Genomic DNA, 5475 nt, shown 5'->3' on the forward strand with positions numbered 1-5475 from the left:
TTGAAGAGATTTTGTTGCTTCCATAGAATTTTTTTTAGCTCTGTGACTTTTTTCTCTCTCTCATCTCCCAGGTATTTTGCATACTCTGCATGTTTAGTTGAGTAGTGACGTTCGACGTTATACTCCTCGTATACAGCGATTTTCTCTGTGCATATAAGGCACGTTGCGTTTCCCCTGTACTCAACAAAAAAATATTCAGTCTCCCACTTCTCCTGAAATGTTCTGTGGTCATCATCGATTTTTCTTTTCCCTGAAAGTTTTGATGAAGACATGGCGATATATTTTGCTTCCACTCTGTGTCACTTTTGGATCACTCTGGATTGATTCCGCTGCGCGCATTTGATTGACGTGTGGCGGAGTTCCCTCGGAGGGGGAGGGGCGAGGGAACTCCGCGCAGCAGTTCCCTGCCAGCAGCAGCAGCAGCAGCAGCGGGAAAAATAAAATTGAAATATAAAGCGCAAACGTAAACGCGCGGGCCAGATTAACACTATTACATGATATCAACAAAGGGGCCATGAGAAACTGTCTCGCGGGCCACATCTGGCCCGCGTGCCTGGAGTCTGAGACACCTGGTTTAAATGCATGTTAAATGCCCAGCATTCGGCGCCACTCGATGACGTAGTATACTTGAAATAGTGGCTCTGCAGCAGGTATACTCGACATTGAGAAACGGCAAGAGTTCACTCCATCACGGAGGGGGAAGGGTGTGGTCTGGAATTGGGAAACTGTTTACTTCCTGTCTGTCTTCTTCTGTTTCCCCCGTTGGTGTTTACTTATCGGAGCAAAGACAATTTACAGAAAAAGATCTGGTGCTTCTCGCTTCATACTGTTCTTTTAAAAATAATGATTTATAATTGTGAGCATTCTGGCTCACACTATGGTTAAAAACTGACGAAGGAGAAGGTGGTTTGGGGAAAAATAAAACTTTTTATTTCCACGGAGGGGAAGTTCACAAAAAACACAATTCTAGTTAGGCCCGCTGATAATTGTTGAGCGTCAGCTTTTATAGGCTACTATATAAGTTACCTAATTTTGTCCTTAAACTATTAATGTGTGTTCTGTGTTCTTACAACACTTTAATCATATACTGGATTATCAAATTATGTATTTCAAATACATGAATAAATGAAATGAAAAGGTTTGGTCGAGCTCAGCAGACAGTCCAGGTGTGTGTGGCCTGCTGCTGGCTCTGTTCATCCTATTTCAAAATGTAACGCTTCAAATGGTGCTTTACAGCTAATTATTTTACCTGACAACATGACCAGAGAGAATACAATTGGCCGGACATCTACCGATTATTCTGGTCGAAGTCTGGTAAATACCAGCTGAAGGAAACACTGCTGTTCACATAACTCTGTTTTGCTTTGTGCTTTGTACTTTCAAAAGAATGCATCATGAAGTTCTGCTGCTGAACATTTCACAAATGATGACTGTAACAAATAGAACCATTGTGTTCTCTAATGTTTCAGTCGGACACTTACCTGTGCACAGCATTTTCGGTGCCAACTAGTCAAGATGCCTATATTGGTGAGTATATTTTCTTTAAAATCTTATTTCATAGTTTTTTGCCATTTTTATTTATTATCATTATTACTTTGATTTTATCTTTAATGTTATTAATCTGTGTGAATCTGTGCTGTCCTGTTTTTCATTCTTAGCCTGTTGCTGTTTAAACCACTGAATTTCCCCACGGTGATTAATAAAGGTCCATCTTATCTTATCTTATCTTATCTATTGAAGTTTGCAGAAAACACACAGTATGTAGCCCATCTTTAAATGCAACAGTCAGACACTGGTTAGCTCAGCGGTGAGAACAGGCTGTTCATATGTGACATGCTCCATCATATCATTCACATCCAACCATTTGGAAAGAGGATAGTCTTAGCTTTCCAATGATATCCCTATTGTGTTTTATTTTCAGCAAAAATATTTTACATGACATAATGATTGTTACCAAGACACCATTTTGAGAAAAAGGCCTTTAAAGTTAGCTTACCTCGTATTTTTTAAACTTAGGATCATATACTGTACCAGTGTTTTGTCTAGAAAACTGTAAACATTTTCATTTGATTATAAAGTTGTGTATATTTACAGGGACTGTAGACCAAGCACTTTTATAGACATCAGATAAAAAAACAAAAAGAGGTTTATAAAAAAAAACGCCACTAAAGATGTTTTGAGTTTTATTTTAGTTATTATTTTTTGTGCAAGGGATGCTGATTTCAAACCGTTGTTACGGCATTTCCTGTTTCTGCCAGAGGAGGGGGGGGAGTTGGTTCCAAAGCTTGCTATTGTTTTTAATTTAAGCGATAATTATTTCAAGAGGGGGCTCAAGGCTTAATATTTGGGGGCATTGCACCCCCTTAGGGCCACCGCTTGATTAGCCATGATTGGGACATTTGTGTTGGTCATAATAAAACTTGTTAGCAGGCTGCCCCTCTCATAATGATCAACAGGTCAACATATGTGCTCTTTGCTGCCCAGAACTGCCCAGGGACACAGAGTCCTTTCCTCTGTCTCCCCCTTTTAACACAGCATATATCAATTTAGGCACTTTCTGGACCAAAACATATCTTTAAAAAAAAAATAAAGAAACGTCATTGGTAACTACACAGTCCAAAGTCACAGCAGCAGTACTTATTGATGTAAAAATTAAGTACGATCAAGTAATTGACAAGTTTAGGCAGGGCACAACAAAAATCTGTTTGATGTAAATGCCTGTATGGATTTTATTTTAGATTTCATGAAACTGATGAATCTGAATACGACACAAATGGCCAGAGATAATTCATTCATACCCAAAGTGTGTTGAGTAGGTAAAGTATGTAATTAAATGTAACCTATTTCAGCCACAGTGTTTTCTCTTCTTCAGTGGACTTCAGACCTCATGCCAGTATGGACACAGTTCATCACATGCTTCTGTTTGGCTGCCTGACTCCCGTGTCCACCAGCAGTTACTGGTAATGTCACATTTCACACTGGTGCATTATCATGGATAATTGCAGTGCTGCCCACAGAACCTCCTGTAGCAGCACCTGTTAGGGATTGCATCGTTTTTTTATTGTATTAGTGGTGTGAAACGCTCCAGCGAAAAATATTACACACAATTTCATAGCTGGTTCAAATAGCTTCCAGTATGACATGTGGATGTTTGATTATAACCTTTAGTTTGTCAAAACTCACTAGTGTTACCAGAATCAATTCACTGCTATGTCATTTTTTTCTTCAAAGCAAATTGAAAACACTTGACAAAGAGTCCTCCTTTATGTCTGCTGACATGGTGGACATGCTGCTCACATCTTTTGATGCCAGGTGTACGATTTCAAAGCCCACAAATACCCAACCTATTTGCTATAAAGGTGTTACTTTCGGTGCACTAATGATCACCACCTCAGCTCTACGAAGCTTTGTATTTTCTCTCCTGGTATGATGTAACTAGGTGGACTGACACAGAGGCATGTTAGAGAGGTAATGTTAGGCTGTGCTGCAGACAGAACATGATGACTGGCTCAGAGGTCAGCAGGCAGGTGGGCCACTGTATCTGAGTGTGAGAGATAAGGGGTGTATTCACTCCATCTGGAGAGCAGTTTGGTGGCAGGTGAGAGGAGATGAGCCAAATGATGCAGGCCTATCTTACACTGTTTACAGAAAATGACACTAGATCCTACACATTTGACCTAAAGATCTACATCTGGTTTCAATTCGAGAAAAATATCTCAATCATTGACTTTTAAAGAAATCAAAAACGTTTAGATTGAATTCAATAAATAAACTTACACAGAGTTACGGTTAATGTTAGTGCCAAAGTAAACACGCATATGGGTTTTAGCACTTTGGTTGAGTTACATTCTTGCACTACTGTTAGTTGTCAGTAGATAACAGTAAATGTGGCCTTAGTCTCTTCCACACAGATTCTTTTTATAGAATAAAATCATGCAGTTTGCAGAGAGTTGCTTAAGAAGGGGAGCTCTGTGGCCTTGTATCTAACCACGACCAAGGCTACATACATGTTTTCTACTTTATTCAATTTGAATGTATATTTATTTACAGAAAGCCTTAAGGAGAAGAAGACTTGCAAGACTGCAACTGACATAACCCTTAGATCAGGCTTAGAACAACATGTAAAAACTGGGTGAGCATAAGACCAGGCGTAGGGGGTGCAACAGACCCCCATTACTCCAAATCAAAGGTTAGGTAGACACAAAATAGACTTTGGAAGAAGAGAATTTTGACTTTTGCAATGATATGTCAACTAGCCACTCGCCCTTATTGGCAATGAAGTTTGGCGACCACTCTGTCATCAGGCAGGCAGACATTTACTCTTTCCAGCAGCAGCAGCAGCAGCAGCAGCAGCAGCAGCAGCAGCAGCAGCAGCAGGCAGTAAACAATACATACACATACAATAAACTCTGATAAACCCAATGTACATTACCTGCTCAGCATCCAACAGCAGCAGACACATAAAGATACTACTGGCAAACAAAGTGGATCTTTTAGACCTAAACAGAGCTAAAGAAGGATTGAATACTAGACGTAAATTACTCCACAACCCTTAAGTACATTTCTATATACATTTTACTCATTTATTTATATTGCCCCCTTTTTGTTTTTAGTTACTCTACAAACTTAGTATGGCACAGTAACATACATCTAAAGCAAGTAACTGATACACCGCGCCGGCTGGTAAAGATTTCTATGAAGGCAGCTCTGGTGTGTCCTCGCTCATTGCTCCTCAAATATCCTTCCTTTCTTTAATCTGCACAGAGCAGAATAGCTTTGAAACGGTCTTCAAGATGGCCCTGGAGAGTGGCTTTCACTAGGTGCACAGATCCTGTGGGATGCACCCTCAGACATGTCTGCTCTGATTGTGTGCTTGTCCTTTAAAAAGGAAGTGACTGCCTCTTTGAATGCCCTCATATTCTATCTGTTTCTTTAATGAGGTGTTGACTGAGCTGTTTCTCTGAAGGGACTGTGGAAGTGTACAAGGCACCTGTGAGGATGAGGCATCCATTATGTACGCCTGGGCGCGGAATGCACCACCTACTAAATTACCCAAAGGTATGTTTGTTCAAGTATACGACTGAAAGTCATATTTATAGCAGATATACTGTGTTTTTTCACTACTATGGGGGACTGGTATTCTCTGGGTAGATAAAATGAGCGTAATCCCACAGCTAACAGTTCAATCTCCGGGCTACAGAAACGCTCCTTCACAGTAACATGTATCGTTTGTTCACATACAGTGCAATCCATCCTCCTTTCTTCTTACCGCTCAGAATAACGTCCCTGTCCGCCCGAACGCTCGTGAAGCCGGGGAGAGCTGTGTTGTTATCCGGGATGAGCGGGTGCAACCATGTCTCCGTAAAACACATGATACTGCACTCACGGTATTCCCACTGCGTCTTCGTCGACACGCCGAGCTCGTCCATCTTATTCCCCAAAATCCTCACGTTCCCCATTATAATGGCCGATACG

General features: G+C 40.7%; 1 long non-coding RNA gene across 1 annotated transcript; it reads left to right on the plus strand.

Annotated features, from left to right (window-relative positions):
* The first annotated feature begins 1464 nt into the window (after positions 1–1464).
* On the plus strand, positions 1465–5066 carry LOC104957460 (uncharacterized). Its single transcript, XR_799668.1, has 3 exons — positions 1465–1527; positions 2873–2960; positions 4967–5066. It is a non-coding gene; the product is annotated as an uncharacterized lncRNA (long non-coding RNA).
* Positions 5067–5475: the final 409 nt, after the last annotated feature.

Source organism: Notothenia coriiceps, unplaced genomic scaffold (genome assembly GCF_000735185.1).
Source record: "Notothenia coriiceps isolate Sejong01 unplaced genomic scaffold, NC01 NC01_scaffold00027113, whole genome shotgun sequence".
Classification (NCBI taxonomy): Eukaryota; Metazoa; Chordata; class Actinopteri; order Perciformes; family Nototheniidae; genus Notothenia; species Notothenia coriiceps.